This window comes from Sus scrofa, chromosome 15, assembly GCF_000003025.6.
Source record: "Sus scrofa isolate TJ Tabasco breed Duroc chromosome 15, Sscrofa11.1, whole genome shotgun sequence".
NCBI classification, from domain to species: Eukaryota; Metazoa; Chordata; class Mammalia; order Artiodactyla; family Suidae; genus Sus; species Sus scrofa.
Genome location: NC_010457.5, coordinates 41,811,707 through 41,835,387, shown reverse-complemented (window position 1 = coordinate 41,835,387; position 23,681 = coordinate 41,811,707). Strand labels below are relative to the sequence as shown.

The window sequence follows — 23,681 nt, the reverse complement described above, 5'->3', positions numbered from 1 at the left end:
TGGATTAAGGATCCAGCATTGCCGTGAGCTGCAGTGTAGCTTGCAGACCCGGCTTGAATCCGGTGTTGCTGTGACTGTGGTGTAGGCCAGCAACGGAGCTCCAATTCGACCCCTAGCCCGGTAACGTACATATGCCACACCTGTGGACCTACAAAAGAAAAGCAAAAAAGCAAAAAAATAATGTATATCAATTTGATACAGGTTTCCTCCATCATCTCTGATTTCATGAGTTTTCATATTATTTTCTCACATTTTCTGGCCAAGTAAATGTTCTACATTTTATTTGCTGATTTCAAAAAGTATGTTTCCTGATTTATTTTCAAATTCTGCTATATCTATTCTTTGTTTTTCTTTTTTTTTTTTTTTCCTTTTTATCACCCCACCAGTAACCTATGGAAGTTCCCAGGCTAGGGGTAGGGCTTATACCACAATCACAGGAACTTGGGATCTGAGCCGCATCTGTGACCTAAACCACAGCTCACAGCAATGCCAGATTCTTAATTCACTGAGAGAGGCCAGGGATCTAAACCTGCATCCTCACAGAAACAATGTCAGGTTCTCAAGACCATGAGCCACAATAGGAACTCCAAATTCTTCTGTTTTTTAATGTACTTTTTTGTTTGTTTGTTTGTTTTTGGCTGTGCCTGTGGCATGTGGCAGTGCCTAGGCCAGGGCTCGAATCCTTGCCACAGCAGTGACAATACCTGATCCTTAACCTGCTGAACCACCAGGGGACTCCTTAATTTACTTTTATAGATTTATTAAATCATTCGTTCTACTTTTCTGGGTTTTATTTCATTGATACTTTTTCAGATTTTTTGGCCTTTTTTAAGTATAGGTGATTTGCAAAACTGTGTTAGTTTCAGGTGTACAACACAGTGATTCAGTAGCATGTACATACATACATGCATACATACATGCACAGAAGCTCCTTAAAGAAACTAAAAATAGAGCTATAGTATGATTCAGCAACCCCACTCCTGGGCATATGTATGGAAAAGACAAAAGCTCTAATTCAGAATTTTTTTAATGAAATAATTCATTTTGAGCTTAGTAATAAAGTATTTAAGATATTAAGTTCCTTTTCATTACTTCTGTCTACACCCATAGATCTTTATGTGGCAATATTTTTTACTGTTATATCATAAACTGTCTACAAATACAGCTATAGTTTCTTAATTTGGGGTTATTCTAAATATGTTACTATATTTTTAAAACAGAATCATCTATTACTACCAACTTTCATAATTTACTGATGGCTTTTTTTTTGGCATGTGTGTGGCTAAGTATATGGCAGCACAAGTGGGATACACGGTTTCCTTGACAGTAAACTTTTTTGTTTATTTGCTTGTATAGCACAGAGTTTGCTACTCATCTATCCAGTGATCTTAATAATCGTATCAAGTAAAACCAATCATGTCACAGTGTAATTCTTATCTATTAATCTTTCATAAACTAAAGTGTGCTTAACTCCATTACTCTGGGTGTTTCTCAATTTTTCCTTGTGAATTTAGCAATTTTATTTTAATTTGGTGTCATAAAGTTGTAACACATGATCTTAGAGAGATATTTTTGTTTTGATGGCAGATTTCAGAACATGATCAAATACTCGTCTCCATCTCCAATTACTTTCCAAGTGAAATAATACATGAAACTTTATGGTTTGTAGCCAGCGACAATCTACATCCATGAAAATAATTAAAATAAAATGATGGCAACTGGCAAAGAGAACAATGAATACTTTAAACCATAAATCACCTAAAGGGAAATTCTGGATGTGTCCTGAATGAACAGGCACATTTTACTATCACAGTATCCTTGAGAGCTACATCACTGAGTGACAAACAGGTCAGCATATTGCAGCAAATTGAGTTCTTATGTTTTATTATTTAAACCATGAGAAGGGGAGTCTAAGAAATTATTTATATTTAATTTTCTTTTTTATAGTGCTATGATTTCGAAGGTCATATGACTAATGTTTTCAACACTGTTCTGCAGAGAATAAAAGCTATCATATTAAATAAAGGGTATTTAAGATTCACTAAACTCAAAACATACATACCAGTTTCTGGTCTCCCAATAACTGCATCTAGAGAGAAAGGAAGGAGGGAGAGAGGGAGGGAGGGAGGAAGGAAGGGAAGAAAGTACACAGGAAAAAGGAGGAGAAGGAAAGAAAGAAAAGACAGAGGACAGCATAGGAATATAGAAAGAGAAGAAATTTTCCTTATGCCAGAAGTTGTGCCAAATTTGCTGTCCTCTATGATAGCATATAGTTATTCAATTTTAAACTAATTAAAATTAATTACATTCCCAATCCTCACCTTGTGGCTAATGGTTACCCTTTCCAACAGCACAAATAGAGAACACTTCCATCACCGAGGAACATTGCTTTGGACAGCACCAGGGGCACATATTTTTCTTCCCAAGAATAATGAATAACAAGAATAATGAAAAACAATTCTTACTTGTTTTCCTATAGGACAATTAAAGTTCAAAGAAAATAAACAGCCAATTTATATTCAGAATATTAGTAATACTTTATATCTTGGTTTATCTTTATCTTTATCCTGTATTTGACTGATGAACCACCTTTTTCCCCCCACTTTCTATGTAGACTTATTGGATAAAAGAAACCTTTAATATCAAGCATGGCTGAAGGAAGCCCCCCCCCCAACCCCACGGAGGTCATAGCCTCAAAAATCACTAAAGATGCCAATGACATAATATGTCCTGGAGATGTTAATTCTTGTCTTTCTTAGATTCCAAGTCCATGCTATGATTCCTTGAATCATGTTTGGGTTCTTACTGGTGTGTAAGTTCTTGAATTAAATTAATCTCACATCTCAGATTCCCACATTATACTTTTTGTCTCTGGCAATGACTTAGCAATCCTGACAACCACTATATTTATATTTTATACCACTTATAGAGGCAATTTCTGCAGATGACACAGTCTAAATGGCCTGTTCAAAACCAAACCTTTAAACTCGACCAAAGTTACCTTTTTTCACTACTGTGGATTGAACAGTGTCTCCCCAAAAGAGATGCCTATTTTCTAACTTGCAGGACCTATGAATGGAACCTATGAATGTGACCTTATTTGGAAAAAAGTGTTTATGCAAAATGCAATTAAGTTAAGGGTCTGGAAAGAAAATTGTCCTGGAATTAGGGTGAGCACCAAATCCAATGATGGGCATCCTAATATGAGGAAGGAAAGGGAGGGTGGCATCACAGATCCAGAGAAAGAAACCCCGAGGGGAAGGGAACATGAAGACGGTGGCCAAGATGGGAGAGATACATCTACAAATCAAGGGGCATCAAGGCCACAGCAGATGCCAGGAGAGAGGCGTGACACTAGCTCTCTCAGAGCCTCCAGAAAGAACCACCATCGCCAACACCTGGATTTCAGACTTCTGGCCTCTAGAACCATGAAAGAACAAATTCCCACTCTTTCATGCCACCAGTTAGCAGCAATTTGTTATGGCAGCCCTAGGAAGCTAATAAAGCCACCATCCACGTCAATATTTCTTTTCAGTGCTTTGATCTCCTTCAAAGAAGCGTCTGTTCTTTCCGCATTTCCCAAAGATGTAATCAAGATTTTTTTTGAGATTGACTTCCCAATTAACTACAACAAGGAGGCAAAATTTGGGTGAACACCTGAAGGAAAATGTCATGAACGTCAGGTTACGGGAAAATGACTTTGCCTTTTAAAATTTCGTTGACTGGCTGGATCGAGTGTAGGCTGCCTGGGTTTTTAAAGTGTTGAACAGGCTCTGAGGCAATAAAAGCCTAAGGAGATTTAATGACAAGACATGTGAAAGTGTACTGTTGATCAAACAATGCTGGAGAAGCAAAAGCGGCTTAACATTACTGACAAAAGGATGGTTCATTTAGTATGACATGCACTTAATGATATGCAAATGAATGATTATGCTGCATGGGGATGAGAAAAGACACAGCATATAAAAATTTACATTTTCTTATTGATCTTATTGATGAGCTTATCTTGAATTTCTCTAGCATCTGCAAGAACTAATTTTAACAAGCATCCATATCATGAATCTCTTAATAGCCATTGCATTCTTTAAACCATATAGACTCAGACTCTAAGAGGATCTTTTTTTTTTTTTTTTTTTTTTGGTCTTTTCTTTTTGCCATTTCTTGGGCCGCTCCCGCAGCATATGGAGGTTCCCAGGCTAGGGGTCAAATCGGAGCTGTCGCCGGCCTACGCCAGAGCCACAGCAACTCGGGATCCAGCCGCGTCCGCGACCTACACTACAGCTCATGGCAACGCCGGACCGTTAACCAACTGAGCAAGGGCAGGGATCGAACCCACAACCTCATGGTTCCTAGTCAGATTCATTAACCACTGCACCACGACGGGAACTCCCAGGATCTTTTAATTTGCCCCCAATCCTTAATTTTGTGAACTCAATTTGGTTTCCTCCTGAGGTCTGGTGATGAGAGTATTTTTCAGTTATTCTCAAGATTTTATTCACTGCGTTGCCTCCTATAAATGGAGGATCTTGCCAAGGAGAGAATTCTGTGGCTAAGATGCCAGGATGGAAGTGAACTCACAGACAAGGAGAGGGAGAGAGCTGACTTTGGCCTTTAAAAAAGAGAGAAGGGAGTTCCCTTCGTGGTTCAGAGGTTAAGGAATACGACTAGGATCCATGAGGACGTGGGTTCGAGCCCTGGCCTCCCTTGATGGCTTCGGGATAGGGTATTGCCGTGAGCTGTGGTATAGGTCACAGACACGTCTCAAATCTGGCATTGCTGTAGCTGTGGTGTTGGCTGGCAACTACTGCTCCAACTCAACCCCAAGCCTAGGACTTATATATGCTGCAGGTGTGGCCCTAATAAGAAAAATAAATAAATAAATAAAAAGGAGGGGAGACCACGGGGTGACCAAAAGCACAGGAAGGGGAAAGCGACCTGTCTTCTGGCAGAGGAGAAAATGTTTGGGTCAGCCAGATACCAGGCTTTAGAGCTAATGGAGTGAATAGCCCAGGAACAAAAGTTCTCCTTAGTGAAAAGCTTAAAGGCTTAAACAGGAGAACATGTTTCCTGAAACTCATGTGTATTGATACATAAATAATTGCAACAGCAGTGCATGATTTTATTTTAGGGGAATGAGAAATAAAAAATACATTCAGTTGCAGCAAAGCAACCAGAGAGGTTAAAGGAAAAAATATGTACATAAAATTGTAAGCTTGAAGGAATACGTTTCTTCAGCTTTTTTGGGGAGGAACACACATAATGCATTTGAGGTTATTTAGAGAAAAATGGTTCCAAGGCATTCAGGTCTTGACCATTTAATTTACAAAGTAACCTGTTATCATTTGTGTTTATTTTTCTTTCCATGAAGAAGTCTGTAAAAGGCAATGGACTCAAAGGGAATGGCCCTTATGATCATGTTAGCCTAATTGGAATTGATGCCATCCCACAGCCTCTGGGGTTTTCTAGTTAAGAAAGACTATATATTCAGGTAAAGGAAAAAAAAAATCAAAACACAAAAAACTAGAAACAATAACAACGAAAGAAGAGCAGTACAAATGATTACAGTCTAATCATGAAATGTCCCATGAGCCTAGGACATCGCTGTTCCCCTACAACCTGAAACTTCTACCCTGCACTTAGGGAACGCATCAGTTGCTGCCTCTATAAGAAAATAGCAGACAGATTTATTACCCCATGACTGATTGGAAATTTGCCTGCTGCCAAAGCTTTGTCTCTACTTTTCTATCTATATCTAAGGTCTTTATGTAACCAATTTAAAGTATATACTTTTTTGATGGAAGATAATATGAGAAAAGTATGTATACATATGTATGACTTTGCTGTACAGCAGAAATTGGCACAACACTGTAAAATCAACTATAATCCAATAAAAGATTTAAAATATATATATACCTTTGATGTGCTACTTGATTGCAGTTAATTAGAATATACTAATTGTTTTTCCCTGTTAAGTATTTTACATACATTTGGATCTAGGATATGACGTATCTTGGAAGCTCTGCTATAAAGAATCAAACTCATAACGGCAGGGCTCAAAGACCTTTTAAACACAGTTAGGATTATGATTCCTGTTCATCTCCATCTCCTGTGCTCAAAGGTAGGATGGGAGATTTGGTGTAGTAACTAGTAAAAATTGTTTCATTTGTGTTAAGTGTGTATTGTTTGAGAGATTATAGGCACTTGCATTCATTCACTCCTTTGCATGTGTATCAACATACACACTAATTAGAGGACAAAAGTATAAAATACCAGGACTCCAGAAACATTAATATCTTCTATGATCATCAAAAATATTTTGCACATATAGCCTCAAATATATATGAAATTACATTGACTAAATATTTATACATACCTTTTAAAAGTAAAATCTCAGGAGAGACAAAGTATTTTAAAAGAGAAAGACAAGCACTGAAAGGGGAAATATTATTTTTGAGAATATGGCCCTAGAGAATCAGGTTCAGGTACGGCACCAAAGTCACTCCACCTAGGCAACAAACAAGGGCAAATCTAATTGTTAAGTTCATATAATAGGCAAGTATTAAGTACTTCTAAAATTTAATCTAGAGAAATATCCAGACATAATGAAAGAATTCTTTTTCTGGAAAATTAAGGTGACTGAAAACAAATATACTTGGAGTTCCCGTCGTGGCACAGTGGTTAACGAATCCGACTAGGAACCATGAGGTTGTGGGTTCGCTCCCTGGCCTTGCTCAGTGGGTTAACGATCCGGCGTTGCCATGAGCTGTGGTGTAGGTTACAGACGCGGCTTGGATCGGCGTTGCTGTGGCTCTGGCATAGTCCGGCGGCTACAGCTCCGATTCGACCCCTAGCCTGGGAACCTCCTTATGCCGCGGGAGCGGCCCAAGAAATAGCAAAAAGACAAAAAAAAAAAAAAATATATATATATATATATATATATAAAAACTAAGTGACAAAATGGTGATAAATATTTAAAATATATTTAAACTTATTTATATAATACTAAAAAATATACATATAATGCTAAGAGATACTCAGTAATCCACCCAAGATCACACAGATTTGAGCAAAAGCAAATCTCAGATTCTGGCAGCATTCCATGTTATGTCAATGATAATAAAATATCAAAATTAATTTTTTCAAGTAATAATTCATTTGAGTCAACCACAACAGTACAGCAGTTCCAATTATTTAAGAACATGCTTTTATGAAAGCTACTACATTATGTTAATTATATTAAAAATCAAAAACATTCAGGCGTACCCTCTGACATAATTTCACTTGTGAAAATTTATCTTAAATAAATGCTTCTGGATGGTAACCAAGATAAAAACAACAATAAAATTCTTCATTTAGCCTGTTTTTAATCTTATGAAAATGTAAAAAGGAACAACTACCAAAGTTTCCAACTGTATGAGCTTGTTAAGCAACTTCCTTTAAATCCATACAATGAAATAAGAAGCAGCAATTCAATTAGTGCTATGGTAGAAAGATATTTAATGATACAGATATTTCCAATTTAAAAAGCACATGTAGGGGAGTTCCTACCACAGCGCAGTGGGTTAAGAATCCAACTGCAGTGACTCAGGTCACTGCAGAGGCACAGGTTCGAACCCCGACCCATCACAGTGAGTTAAGGGATCCAGTGTTGCCACAGCTGTAGTGTAGGTCGGCAGCTGTGGTTTGGATTCAACCCCTGGCCTGGGAACCTCCATATATCACAGGTGTGGTCATTCAAAGAATAACAATAATAAATAAAAATAAAAAGCACAGGTAGGATGCTATGGTAAGTATATGATAATAAACAAAAAATACAGATGGTACATATACATACCACAATATCATTTACATTAAGCTTCTATAGTTGTGTGTTTTGTATTGTACTTTGCGTTTGATTTTGCATTTATCATTTGTTTTTTAGTGATTATACTTAAGAACTATTCCAGATGTCAGAAAAGGAGTACTGAAACTGTGGTTTAATCATAATTATATAGAGAAATACTGAACGGTGGATATAATAAAACTGTTCAAAATACAAGAATTAAGACATCTTAAAAATATAAAAGTAAGTTAAAGAGTAAGTTGCAAAAGAATGCATAGAGTAAATACACAATTAATTTGAAGTGGCTACTTTTTAAAATTAATCTTTAAAATATGAAAGTACTAATAAGGCTAAATTTTGGTTCTTTGCATGTAAATAATTAAAAGCTCCAATAAATGGCACAATAGGAATATTTCTGTTGGAGGTATTTTCATGCTATAATGTTGTTACTTCTCCCAACTTTCCTCTTTTTTTTTGTTCCCTAAGTAATTTTAGTTTTCCTTAGTTTCATACTATTTTATTTTATTTTATTTTATATTATATATTTATTGCTTTTTAGGGCCACGTCTGTGGCATATGAAAGTTGTCAGACTAGGGGTCGGATCGGAGCTGCCAGTCTACACCACAGCCACAGCAACATGGGATCAAAGCCACATGTGTGACCTCCACTATAGCTCACCCAACGATGGATCCTTAACCCACTGAGTGAGACCAGGGATCGAACCCACAACTTCTTGGATGCTAGTCAGATTTGTTTCCACTGAACCACAGTGGCTCCTTTGTGCTATTTTAATAAAAATGTGGGTAGGGTGGAATTCTTGTTCCCCCAAGTCATTTGATTTGCAGTCTTGAAAGAAAGTTCATTGGTGAGATGATGAGGGCTTCTCCCAGGGGTGGCTGACAGACTGCACTCAGTGGTGGCACTGCTTTGTGACCTCGATCTTATAGTTTTGGGTCCTTGTCTGGGTCAAGGCCACAGAGCTATGCATATTTGAGGATGGGACTAACCCTGGCAGCACCCACAAGGGAATGAAATGTGCAACTCCAAATGCCAGTTCAATAGTGGATACCAGAAATACAACAGTTGCCAGCCTTGATTGTACAAGAATGCCCCAAACCCCTTCTTTCACCCAGTAAAATGCTCAGGAGTAAACAGATTATCTGAAGGTCGTTTGGGGAGCACTGAACTCAAATGTGTAATTTTATTTACATGACATGCTGCTAATGCCATCAGCCCAAGCCAGCCCCACCTTCTTCCTGGAAGGGAGACAAGGTGAAGATTATGAAACTCTGCCTTTGGGACTATGAATTTGTTTGTATCTTTTTGATACATATTAGCTATATCTCCTAGATATTGCTAACAATGTCTCCTAGATATTGTTAACACTGTCACTAAGTGTAGAGAAGCTGCCTTGGGAATAGATTCTATTATATTTAGTAGAGGTATCTCTTCTGTAGACTGGGTCTCATATCATGAGGTATCTTCTGATTTATTATTACATAATAATCTATTTGAAATCTTAAGAGATTTCTGAGGTATCTTTCTCTTTTGCCGACAAGGACTTTTTTTCCTGGATATTACATTACCACATTATTTAATAAAAGGCATTAAGCATTATTCATACTTTAACAAGAATAAAAGTCTTCTGATATTGCTCAGTGGGGAATATTTTTAAATAAGACTTTCAACATATGATTGGCTAAGCATGGGAAATAACTTTTGAATGAATTATCATATATAATTCTCTAAGTGATATTACATAACTAGCAAAACCACTATCCCTTAATGTTATTACCTCTGAGTTTGTCAGACAATTTAAAAATTACCTTGCCATAATTTCACTGGAGTTGTGAAAGGCTGATCTAGGGAAAAAGGAAATGCTAGAAATAGTTAACAATTTAATTCTAGGGTTCTTCATCCTAAGTTGATTCTCAATATAATTAAATACAAGGAAATGACAAAGCTCCAAAAACAGGAAAAAGCAAAGTATTCTATCATCCTGTAACTATAGTTTTAATCTAGATTTTTCATAAATCCCTGGGTCCAACATTTAAATATTAAGCAGAGAAAAAGGCAGATGATCTTATTTAGATAAAAATCAAAACCAAAGCTGATATGAGGACAGATTCTGTTTCAATAATACCTTTTACAACCTCAAATGTCCTTCTTTTTTTCTTTTAAAAGAATGATCATTATAATAATTTGTTTCATCTGCACTGATGTTACATGTACACTTTTATTTAAACATACCCAAAATAGGGTGTTTTATTTTTAAGTACTGTAACTGCAAATTTTAAAACTAACTTGGAAACTATTAATAGTGGGGAAAACAATATTGGTTAAAACACACACTTTTTAAAAAAAATTAAAATTATAAATGAATCTATGTATATATTATTACCATGGCAATCTGGACACAAATCTTAACAAACCAATACCAGGAAACTGAAAGCTTGATTTTTAATATTGTTTTCTGCACTTAACTATTTCAAGGTTATTTTCTCTTAAAATTTATAAAATCAAATATTGAAATTTCTTTTATATATATATGTACATGTATAAATATAATTTGTATTAGGTCATCATATAAAATTTTCATTTAACTGAAACTTATTTTAAATATTACGCTAACCATTAATTTTTTGTTTTCTTTTGTTCAAACTACTGTTAACTGTTTAAAATGCCAAATCTTTAAAGCTATAATATTTCCCACAAACATCAGTAAGAAATATAATTTTATTTTAAATATTATTATGAAATTTCTAAAAGATATAGACAATGAACACAAAAGAAATATCACTGACTCATAATTATATTAAAAGTAATAAACTTTTAGTTTTGAATCCACACAAAAAAAATTTTGAAGAAACAAGAAGCAAATTTGATCTGCACAAATAATCTCAGAAAAAAACATATTTTAAGGCTAATAATTCTTTTAATGATTTTAGGATACTTTTGAATCAAAGTAAAATGCAAGTGATAACAACTAAAATATTATCAAATTCTTTGAATTTAATAAACAAAATATTAAGCTGCATGGAAATGTATTGTGAAAAGTTTGAATAAGGAAATTCTTAATAATAAACAGTTCTTAGATGTGTATTTTTAGGAAGACCCACAATATAAGTAATGATACATACAAAATAAAAATTTAGTATTTCTAAACTCAATATATATGTATGACACATAAGACTGCAAGGTATTTTTATTGTAGTTAATTTGATCGCACAATAAACTTACTTTACATTAGGAATCTTTATATACCACATAAAATTAAAATTATTATCAATTTAACAGGACAATGAGAAAAAGAAATTGTGATATAACCCATTACAAAACAAATATTCTCCAGTTGCTAATCTCTTGGATTATCTTGTGCCTACTTGAATTTAAGAGAAAACTATCAGTGTACTATGTATTTTTTTAATTTTATGATATGAACAGATCAATGATAGGAGGAACCTCATTTATAGAGCATTTGATTTGATGTTTGTCTTTTAGACAGTTTTAAATCAAGGTTATGAATGCTTTCTAAATTTAGGAAAATACTCTCTAAGAAAAAAAAATTCAAGAAAAGAAGGGAAGTCAGCATATTTGTTTTTCAATATATAATCACAATTTTTAAATCTCTGTTTAACAGAATACTATTATCCTCTCAGGATATTTTACTCTAAGGATAGACCAAACAAATCAATATATAAAATTCACACACACACACACACACAAATACACACACAGAAGCCCATTTATCATTTCCAGTTGTCAAATTTGCTGAAATATGAGTTTCATTTTTTTATGCTGCTATTAATTTTGTATATTTTCACAGCTTAAACCTAGAAATATGTATCTTCCAGATAATAAAACCAATTCCTGAAAACTCCATCAATAAGTTCGTCTTAGCTTTCTTAGTAACTATTCAGAATAATTACCTGCTGCTATCACCTTATAAACTGCCAAAAATCTTTTTATTTTAAAAAGGTAATGCGAATAAATCTTTCTGCTTTAGTTAACACTTAATGAATAACTGACTGAGGTATAAGGCCAAAAATATGAAGTATTAATGCAATCCATGAATGGACTGATATTTGTCAGTATTACTAGTTCCAACTAAATACCTCTAGGTATAAAAATGTTAAAAATCAAATTTATTTAATAAACTCACTGCATAAACTGAACAGAAGGCAACCACAGTATAAGCAAGTGACCTTAGTCACTTTGCTTTCATCCTCATGTAACCAAGGCTGCAAAAGCATGTTTTCTGTTCTTACTTGCCTGGGGCACAACTTTAGTAAATCTATAGAATCTGAACATTTTTGAATTGTTTATTTTTTTACAATAATGTTTGAAATCTGATGTTAGTTAGCATCAAAGATTCCTGTCATACAACAGTGATAATCAATAATCATTACAAAGGTCCAGCAAAAGACCAGCAGGTTTCTAAACCTACTCTACTATACTAAATACAGGGAGTGAACAAGACTCTAATAAAATTTGTATTCTTAATAAAATTACTACCAAAGTAGTATTAATATAGTTTTTTGAAGTGTATGTGAAGCAGTATCAATTGAACTTTTTCTAAGTTATTCACTCTTTTTCACTTTGCTAACAGCATCATACCTGCCTTTAGTTTAGGCATAAAGTTGTGAAAATTGGTCCAACATTACAAAACCCTTCAAATACTAGTATTAGAAAAAAAAATTATTTGGGACATTGGGTATTATAAAACAATGAAAATCATAAAATATATCCCTATCATAACATAAATACTAGTTAGACTATAGTTTTGTTCTAATATCACTAATAAACTCTTTCATGATTGTGCTTTCCATCTTGTAATTACACCTCTTTCCATCCCTTTTGAATTTCCTCTTCTTGAAAAAAATGCCTAGACAAATATGCTTATTGTAATCACTGATAAATGATTCTGCTAAATGCTTCATTTTTTTCAATAATTTGATACCAAGTTTAGATTCAACCATCTTTTTCAGTAGTAACTTCTAAACATAGGTTCCATATAAACAGGGAAAACAGTTTTCCACCATCACAAAGAAATACCCGCATTTGTCTTATCTAATGATTGTAACCTTGAAATAACATTATAAATAGCCCATATAATATGCTATCCTTAGGGTTTAATCACCAGTTTTATGGTAGTTACGTGAACAGGTTGGTGGCTTACCCATATACTTCTATGAGCAAATATCTTTAAAATCATGGCAGAATTAGTAATGCCCTATACCATCAAAGAGAAAAATTATCTAAAGTCCTTAGGAGTTCAAAAAGAATTTTGCATAATCAATGAAATAACATCCATCCCATAATACTGATATGGCAAGAACAAAATCGTACTCACATTAAAAATGAGACTATGTATATAACTAATACAGACAATTTTATAAATATAATTAAGCTACATTTATTCTTGGTAGAGTTTTATAAAAGTAAGTGCTGACTGAAATGAAAACCATTCTTAAGTATAAAGGTATCATAAACATATAAATATTAAATCTGAGTAATACCCAAGTGTGGAGATATCATTTGAAACAAATCTTTAGATTCTCATTTTTGTGAAGACATACTCCAAGATACATTTTTAACTGCTGTGCTGATTCAGAATAATTCTTATTTTCTATATTAAAACTGTTCTCTCATATATACTGCTTAAAACTCGTCTAATTCAGAACTAATGGTATCCCCCCAGTAAAACCCAAGCTTCAAAATTTGTAATTTTCTAGAAATTACAAATGAAAGTTATATTCAGTTATACTTTACATTACAGGTGAAGTTAAATAGGCTGCTGACAAGATAGAAATTAAAGGATAAAAAGATTTCATCTTTTGTTTGATCTTCACTGACTGATAAACCTATTTTATCTCTTAGATGATTTAATGGAGAAAAAACCCCACAAAACTCGCTGCTGCTTCATAATCTTTCAACCCCTGTAAATGTTTTTAAAGTTTCATTCAGTTGAAATATGCTTAAGTCTAAAACCAATAGTTACATGTTTAGGCTGTTGGAAGAAAACTACCTAATAGAGTCACAACAGCATAAAGTCCTGAAAAGATGGAATGAAGATAGAAATAATGCAAAAAAAAAATGAATTAAAATCACTAGAAGAAGGACAAACACTTGGTGATTACCAGGCTGAAAAAACAGGCTTGCGTTAAATATAGACACAATTTAATAGCTACTTTAATATAACCCATGTGTGATCTTGTAGTTTTTTTAAAAAGAATTAAAAAGTTAATGATTAAAATATTTCTAAAATTCATCAATACACCACACCTGTCTTTGTCATGCATCTTAATGCTATCTCTGTATCTACCCACCCTCCTATTCAAGGTTTTCCCCTAAAACTTGAACCCAACTCCTGCGGTCTGTTTTAAATGATTCTTGCAAATAAACAAGTGAACAAGCTCATTTCTGTATGTATGTAGACTACTGAGCATGTTTTTAAAGTTCCAAAATATAATTTATCCATCTATATGTCCATGTTATATCAAAACTATATTAATTTTACCAATATTTCATTAAGATTTAATTTATGGAAAAAACTTATAAACCCACCTGGTTTTCTTTGCATATGCATATATTTCACACAAGCGATGACCAAAACATACTCACTTCTATCCTATTTTACTAAATTAACATCGCTGTCAGCTGCCTTTTAAATTACCAATAAGAGCTACCATGCTTAAGGAACTTAACATGCTTAATAATGCTAAAAATTTAGTAAATATCTTATTTTCATTTTTTTTTAAATTTAAAGATGGCATACTTCTTTCAGCATCTTACACTGAAATCCTCTTGGTTTTGCAATGTGTGAAAGGACGTGGTATGTGATAAATTTAGAAAAATCTATAGTGAATCTGTGTGGCAACAGACAAGATAAAATCAGTTCCCTGAGAAAGGTAATTATATTATTTTACAACGTGGGGAGTTCCAAGCCTTCCTTAATACTACGTGAATGTAAAAGAAATAGGGTTTTTAGAGTGCACAATTAAGTACTTTTCTAAAGACATTATCTGATGAGTTAGAAAATAATTACATATATTTTATAAACATGTGCATTTAGTATAAAGCAGTATTACATTTTCCAAAAGCATGCTATTTGTCCCTAAGTTCCTTGAGATGTTTAGCACATAAATGCAACTTTTATATTACAAAATAATAAAATTAAAGTAAGACCGGATTTCTTCCAGACTAGTTAAGTAGAATTCTATGTCACAGCAAACTCTACAGCAAAATACAATGAAAGGAACAGAGAGAAAGAAGGGCAGGCTAGATTTGAGAACCAAATATTTCCTGAAACAGTACCACAGAGATCTGAAGCTCCTCAAGGCTTTGCTACTCCATCTGCAAAATGGGTAGCCTATTTTTCTCTGTAAAACTTTAAAATTATACTGTCATTTACACTGCATGACTGATGGTAAAATTTTTAAATTTATGTAGGAAGGTAAATTACCCCTTTACATTATTATTGTCACCGTAATTACCAATGTATAGACACAAAACAGTAGCCTTTGGAACTTTTTGCTTTTTTATCTGAATGTATGATTAATGTATTCAGGTCACAGCGGTTCCAAAATTCACCTGAGTCTGGGCAACAAGGACCAACCAGAAATTCACCAGAAAGTTTTATCAACATTTCTTCTTCAATTTCAGCTACAGCAAAATTTTCCAAGAAATATGTATATCTGCATAGCTTAATCTTGTAAAACACAAACTCAGTTACATTCAACTACTGAAATGTACTCAAACTGATAATGTTGACTCACTTTTAAATACTAGTTTATAGAGCCTTTTAAATTATAACACAGCAATTAGACTTTTATTATAGCAGAATGCATTGTTTTCCATGGTGCTGTGAATTTGTCCCAAAATGTAACTATAGCACCAATTGGTATTTCCTCTATGAATAAATCATTTTATACTCTCATCTGTACATGCAACTATTTTTTTTTAAATACTATGGAAGAAAAGAGCTGAAAGAATTGAAGTTTCTACAGATATACTCCAATTACATTTCAGGTGGCATGCAATTTTTTTTTTTTTTTTTAAGTAGGACAGAAAATCCACTGGCTTTCCTAAAATGCACTCCTAACACTTTCTTTCTTTCTTTCTTTTCCATAACTGTGACTGAATGGGAATAAATGAGTGTTAGGCAGGTTCTAGCACAGCTTTCCACTGCTCCATCTGCTGGCATTGCCTAAGTCTTTTGCATCAAGTGTTAACCTCGAAAAAGTAACATGAACTAATTCAGCAGGTGGCTTCAAAAGGCTCAAGCACGCTGCTTGAGAAACTTACTGTGACTTTTAAATTTTTGTTCAGCTAAGTGTTCCACTTTCACTGTAATTTTGTTTAAAGTAATTCATTAAGAACCCACAATCATCACTAAAATGCTAAGGCACTGAAGATATGCTTCTCCATAGGAGATATAATACAAACAAGAAGGGGCCAGGCTGTTCATTGCAGGTTTGCACACTGCTCCAACCAGTAATGTTAACATTTATCTTAAAGGTCCTACAGTCGTTCACCTAATTGAAAAATACATACATAAAAGTTTTAAAGAGATCTTTAAAGCATGCCTATCAGTAAGCACAAAAACACCACAGAGGAAAATAATGCCTCTCCAAACAGGATTTACCCAACGACCAGGGAGCCCTCAGCTTTTTCCTCCGCAGCATCTTTGAAGGCAGCTCCAATGTCTCTCTTTCGTACCAGGCAGTCGCACTTTTCCTCCAGCTCCTAGTCACACACGGGACAACGTGCAGCTGCCGCCACCCGCCAGGCCGCTGTCCCTGCCACCACCGCTGCTACCGCCACCGCCGCCTCTGCTGTTGCTACTGCAAAGAAAGGGTTACTCCTCTCTTGGAGGCGAGTGGCTGCAAACTTCCCCTGCTTTACATGCACCTTTTTTCTGCAAACTTGAACGTCCTTCCTTGCGGAAGGGCCAAGGAAAACCATTATAAGCATCACAGGAAACATCATAATAAAGGACAACCCCGCAAGGTAAGACGCGCCTCAATCAGAAACGCGATTTTTAATCCAGATGGGAAACACCGTTGCCAGCGGATCCTCCCCCTCCCTCTCTTGGGTCCCTCCACCAAAGGTGCCCACACCGCCAGGGAGGGAGGCTGCAACCTCCACGGGCAGTGCCAGGCGGAGATAAAGTTTGACAGATGATGGTGCGAGACCAGAGAACCCAGGCAGCCCGCAATCCAGGCAGGGTGTGCCGGCAGAGAAGCCGCGCAGGGAAGGGCCACGTACCTTTCTGTGGCCGCCAGGCGCGGAGGCTGAGCCGGGAGCGTCGCTGGAGGTGGCGGGGCGAGAGTCCAACCCCGGGCCAGCGGAGCCGCGGCCGCCGCAGCCGCCGCCGAGCCCGGGCGCAGGGCCGAGTAGCTGCCGCCGCGCCAAGGGCGCCGGGCACCGCCAGGCACTTGGCCCAGAGTTGTTGGGCAGCCTCCGACGCGGCCTCGGCGAGCCGCGCGAGCAACACGTTTAGTTTGAACTTTCCAGCTCCAGTCCCAGCAAATACACACTCACGCACACACACGCGCGCGCCGGGAGAACCTCTCAGAGGCTGGCGAACTGGCACCCGGGGCTCTCTGGCCGCGTCTTTCTCTCTCCCTCGCTCTTATTGGCGCGGAGGTTATTGTTTTATTTATTTATTTCCTCCTCTTCGCTCCGTCCCCCCGCCCCGCGCCTCCCGCCCCCTCCCTTCCCTTCCCCGCCTCCTCCGCCCCCGGTCCGCTCAGCGGCCGCAGGCGCTCCAGCTGCAGCGTGGCGGGGCTGCGCGCTCCGGCGGAGGCTGCGGCGGCCCGGGGGTGCGCGCCGGGCGGGGGCGAGGGGACAGCCGCTGGGGGAGCCCAGGCGGGCGTGGAGGAGAAGACGCCCGGCTGCCTGCCGGAGGTCGGGACGGAGTCGGAGAAGGCGCGGGGAGGATCGCTGGCCGCGGTGCGGGAGACCCCGGACGATTCCGGTGCGGCGACCGCCCTGCCCCGGCCGAGCCTCTGTGCGAGAGCGGCCGCCCCTGCGCCTCGGCCCGGGGCCAGAAGGCTGAGCCCCTTCCTGCCCACCGCCGCTGGCTGCCTTTCCTGCTCGCCCCGAAGCTTGCCCTACTCCCCCCCGGGGGCGCTCCGACGCGCTGCCACCGCTCAGCCTGGGGAGACGCGAGTTTGCCTTTTTTTTTTTTTTTTTTTTTTTTTTTTTTTTTTTTTTTTTTAATGGTGGTTTAAGTGCTGCGCAGTTAGGCTGTCCCCTCTCCACCCTCCCCCCCCCCCAGGATTGTCAAGAAAGGTGCGGTCCACCCGGTGCGGCCCGGGCTTAACCCTTGGAGGCCACGAAGGAGGCGGCTCCAGATTCCCTGCCTCCGGGCACAGTTTGGGATGCCCATGGAACCCTCTGAATGCATCTACAAGCTCTGGAGCGCCGATGTCTTCGCTGCTACTGTTCCCCCCAAAAGAGCTTTCAAATGTCAACTGACCGCTGGGGCCACCGTCTTTCAGTGACAGTCTACCTGATTCCCCAAATTGCAGGAGAGATGACCTTAGAACCGTCCGCCCTCCCCCACTCCATTCAACCTCGTTGCGGGGACGGAAAGAGCCCAGTTCTGGTTCCGTGAAATCCGTCTGCCACTTGCGTCTTACCGACCCTACTTCAGAGCAGCTTCTCCAATACAAACCCATTCCAGCCTTCCCATTATGGAAACCCGGTTTTGGTTTGGGTTTTAAGGGCTCATTATTTCAGGCGTGAATAGGGAAAAAAATTCAAAGGAGGCAGTTCTGAAATAGAGCTAGGTAAATAAAGAGCCGGTAAGTTAAGCACCATCCCAGACACTAGAATGCAAATCTCTCCCCCAAAGTCCCAACTGTCTTGGGCTACATTTGACTAGGACTCCAGGCATAGAAGCACTGTTGAGACTAGAGCGCTTACAATTATCCGTTATCATATGCACTTCATTTTGTTTGTTGTTGTTTTTTTTTTTTTCTGTGCAAAAATAACTTCCAGTTTCTCTAAAATGTATCCATTAGATAGCCATCCCTTAGTGTTTTAGATCTTTTCTCACAAATTCCCTCCTGAGTGTACAAATCAGGAGTGTCCATCAAGATCTGGGAGTTTACAGCCTGCGTTTTCATTGACATCTAGAGTAAGGCCCCCCAGAGGTCAGACAAGGAACAGGTGAGATCCCGAAATGGGAGAAAATGGAAAAAAATACTCATCCTTTCAGAATGTTAATATTTTCTGCTGCAGTTTTAATATACACTTGCCATTATCAAAGGTAAAAAGAAGGCACTACTTTCTAGACATTCAGCTCATCCCTCACTAATGAAGCACCAGCTTACTGCTGAAAAACAGGTCACTGCAGTTGATTTTAAGACCTTCCTACTGAATGCAAGAATCCAGAGATAATCCTCAAAGGCAGGGAAGTGCCTCATTTGTCAATCAAGTGGTGGCTATGAGGGTGTGCAGGTTTCTGATGGCATCTGTGCCAGTAAAGTAGTAGGATCTTTACTCAGAACCTGAAAGGAGCACAAGTAATCTAAATCCAGGACTTTGGAGAAATGTGGATTTCTGCAGAATTCTCCCCTGCTCCAGAGCTGGCCAGCATCTACAATGTCAGTGTCAGCTATCTGACACTGATATTTTTACTGTGTTTTGTATACAATCTGCTCTGGATATATATCATTTTTTCCTGTTGGCTGAAAAGCAATCAAAATGGCATTATTTTCTAAAATTTTGCCCAGACAATGCAGCTCTCCCCCCCCCCCCCCGCCCCGGACCCCCTCTCTTCACCCTCCTCATACACATTTGCCTCAATATGCTTCTACGCTCCAATGTCCAGAGGTACCAGTGTTCATATGTGGTCCATACCATGATGGCCAATATTGCTCTCATTAGGAAAACAGATATTTGGTGCTGAGAAAGATGTTGACTCTAGATGTAGCAGACATCATAATTTGAGATATGAGATGGAACAAAGATGTTTAAATTAGGAATTGACATCTATCATCATAATAAATCACTGCATATTTCAAAATGTCCATTATCTTTGAACTTGATCTATTTCAACGATTGTGTTTATCTTTGTACCCACAGCATGGGGCCTAATTCCTCAACATTTAAAAACATTGGTTGTGTGAATTAAAATTGAAAAAACATAAAAGGGTGGATAACCTTTCTATATGTTAAGGGTCAATGAATCAGAAGGAAAAGAAATATTAACCATGACATAGATATCAAAGAATAACTTGATGTTTGAATAGGTTATTTGGAAAAATATTAAAAGACCCACTATGTTATATTAAATATAAAAATATATAACTGCACTGGGTGGGTTAAATTCTTTTTAAAATATTCTTCAATAACTTAGAATGAGCAAGGACAATAAAAGGAGATAAAAGCAGAGAAAAGAAAAGGGAAGATGAAAGAGAAGGACAAATCTGACCACCAGACAAGAAAGCCCTGTGGAGGTTGCTGGTAGCGTGATAAGTAGAAGACAGGGAAACACAAAGAGAGACAAAAGATATTAGGATCCCTTTATTCTGGCCTAGAACGTCAACAATCCTCAGAAAACTCCTTAAATCTCTACCTAAGATCCTGAATTAATGGAATTTTCCTAAGACACCACTTTTTGGCTTGTGGGATGAAATTGCATTATGTAAGAGAATGAAGCCAGACCAAGGATTCTCACTTCCAAAATCAAGAAATTGACTTTTCTTACATTTTCCTAACAGCCTGAGTCATAATTTTATTTGGTGAAAAATTTTAGGTCAATTTTTTTAAATTTGTGGATGCTCACTGGCCAGCCACAATTGTCCTTTCTTCCAGAATCCCTACTTGTAATTTGCACCTGATGATCTATTGATGTGTATGTGTATGTGAACACATGTATGTGTATGTCTACATGTCATCAACTTCTAGTCAGGCCTGACACACTGTGTTATGTGATCATCTAGGTTATGGTAAAAATGTGTAAGTACTGCAATGCTGAGAACTTAGGGCTAATAGTAAGCCATTTACACATTTCAAAGTGACCATCAAAAGTCACTTAAAAATACATTCCTGGTATTTAGTGTTTCATCTCTTGATGAAACTCTTCAAGTCTTCAACATTTATAATTATTGTTCCAGTAAGAAAGTTCCCATGCTAATAAGCACATCTTTGATATATATATATATTTTCCCATTAAAAAACAAAGATTCTCAATCCAGCTGTCCAGACTAAAATTCCCAATGCTCTCCTCACCTTTGAAAGTGAAGAGGGAAGTTCCTCTTCCCCATGCACAATAGGCCCTTGGCGTGGCAACACTCCTTGGCCTTTGATTCAGTCAATCTCTCATTCAGATTTCCTTCAATCCAAGGATGTGGAACCCAGGCAATACACAGGGCCAACTGTACTAGGCCATTTATATAAAGAACTGGAGCATCAGCAGATTTCAGTATCTATGGGAGGTCCTGGGACAAATCCCCTGTAGACACCGGGCGGGGGGAGGGGGACATCAATTATACCTGCCTTCACTAAGTTGTGCCTTTTTATCCCCACCTCTGGCATCTTTAATCACCACATTCAGGGATCCTTTGGACAAGTTCTTCAATTATATCTCAAGTGGGAGAAAGGAAGGACAGTGGATTAGCTTTTAGTAAAACTAAGGTAATAAAGATTCTTAGGCAATTAAAAAGTTAATTCCCCAGAGAGGCCAGTGCCCTTTCTCACTGTGCAAAGACCAACAGAAACTACTTGGGAGGTGTGACTGGACCTAATCCTGTGGATGCCAGTGCCTGAATGTAGTCATGCTCAGAGTCCTGTGTCCAGAAGCAGAGTTCATCTTCACTCACTCCTTCCTTCCTTTCCTCCTGTCTCACAAACTGGCCTGCTGTAAGTGTTCATTCTTTTTGAGTTTCTCCTTCCACACCTTAGGACTCTTCCAGAGGCTGTTCCCTCTACCATCCACCTCAGTTAACTAAACTCATCTTCTCGCTCCAGGAAAAGACATGTGCTGAGGATGTCAAACTTCCTTGATTAGTTCTGGGCCTCTTGTATTTGTTCTTACAGCTCCGTACACCTTGCCAGCAAGGTATACAGAACAACTTCATAGAATTTCATACATCTGAAATATTTAATGGATTTATTTTTCCCAGTGAGAGGAATTTTCATTGCATCTTAACCACTTAGATCAGGGCTTGTCACAACGTAATTACCAAAAGTACTTTTTATTTTTTTGCTTTTTAGGGCCACACTTGCAGCATATGGAAGTTCATATGTTAAGGGTCGAATTGGAGCTGTAGTGGGCATCCTATGCCACAGCAATGCAGGATCCGAGCCACGTCTGTGACCTATACCACAGCTCCAGGCAATGCTGGATCCTTTAACCCACTGAGCAAACCCACATCATCATGGACACTAGAAGGATTTGTTTCCACTGAGCCATGATGGACATTCCAAACGTACATACTTATTAAATGAATATATGAAAGAAAAATCAATGCAGTTCAGGAAGGCCAGCATCTGGACTGGACAGCGGGGTGCTGGACAACTGGGACATGACAGGGTAAAAACAAACTACTTCATTTTATCCAAGTTGATTCTGTTTCCATCACTATTATAGAAACTCTGATATTTTTCAAAAATCCTATAATATTTCAAAAGTAGGATACCTTATTTTACTGAAAGTTTATAGTAAGGAAAGTCCATTGTTTTACATACATGACAAAATAGGATGGAAAATTACAAGGAAAGAAAATAAAATTATAGCATATTGATATTCTAAATACATAGTATTTATTCTTGGTCATGTTTATGAGAGGTTTTGTTTATGCTTTGAATTTTTCCTTACTAATAAAAATATTCAGCTCTGTCCTGCATTAATTATTCTGTGTTCTGTACAAAGCTGAGAATTTCTTAGGGAAAATTTATATTACCATTAACATAGAGTATTTGAGTAAGGAAAAAAGGCATATTTAAAGGAAATTCAGAAAAAGATACAAAATATTTTATTATAAGGTAATTAATATATTACCACAGCATTTGCAAAAAAGGTAAAAATTAATATGGGACTTTAATATCAAGTGTCCATGAAATTGATAGAATATGAAAATATCTTTTAATATCAAATTTTGAGAAAAGTCAGTAGAAAAATGGGCATTTAGGATGACATTAAGGTGCAAAAGATAGAGTTTCAAAACTATGTAAATGGTCTATAAAAATACAGTCCCAGTAAGAAGAGAAACTCTATGCTCTAATTTTCCACTTGTCTTTGACATCTGCATTTTAAAATGTGATTTTCTGTGAATGTCGTAATTGGGAATAACTTGCCATTAAACAGGAGTGAAAACCTGAAGTTTTAAGGACTTATGATATTCTTGATTTTATCATTTAGGGAGCTAGGGGTATTTTTTTTTTCACTGAAGTTATGTAAAAGTCTTGTACATTTAAATACAATTTACAAATAGAGAAATTCATGAGTGTTTAAGCTACAATAAAAGATATATACAAATTGAAAAATTTTTTTTAAATTTAAATTCACACCTTTGGTAGGGAGTCCCAAAGATGCATTTGAAATATTATATTTATCAAAATAGTAATCATTATTTCTCTCATATATGAAAATATATATCTAATATATATGTGGATAAATATATATATATTAGAGTCAATCTCAAAATGTTCTTCTAGATCTAGCATCCAAGAGACAAAGGGCAATGCCAAAAGCCAACCGATTGTTTTTTCAAAAGTTGAAATTTCTCAAAGGTTTTTTCTTGGTAACTTTTTCAAACATTACTTTTAATATTTATTCCTACTAAATGATTTTTAAGACTAAAATTCTGAAAGCTGTGAACAAAAGAGGACTGAGAGGAA

At 37.1% G+C, this 23,681-nt stretch overlaps 1 protein-coding gene across 12 annotated transcripts in view; it reads right to left on the bottom strand.

The window, feature by feature from the left end:
* Positions 1-17,198, bottom strand: part of TENM3 (teneurin transmembrane protein 3) — a 2,583,558-nt gene extending 2,566,360 nt beyond the window's left edge. For 7 of the 12 annotated variants that reach the window (XM_021076354.1, XM_021076353.1, XM_021076364.1 and 4 more), the window contains exon 1: positions 17,094-17,198. The gene's annotated coding sequence lies outside the window, so the exon portion shown is untranslated. Of the gene's footprint in view, positions 1-16,470; positions 16,863-17,093 lie in introns of those variants that run through there. The other 5 variants (XM_021076365.1, XM_021076368.1, XM_021076369.1 and 2 more) reach the window with 2 other exon arrangements.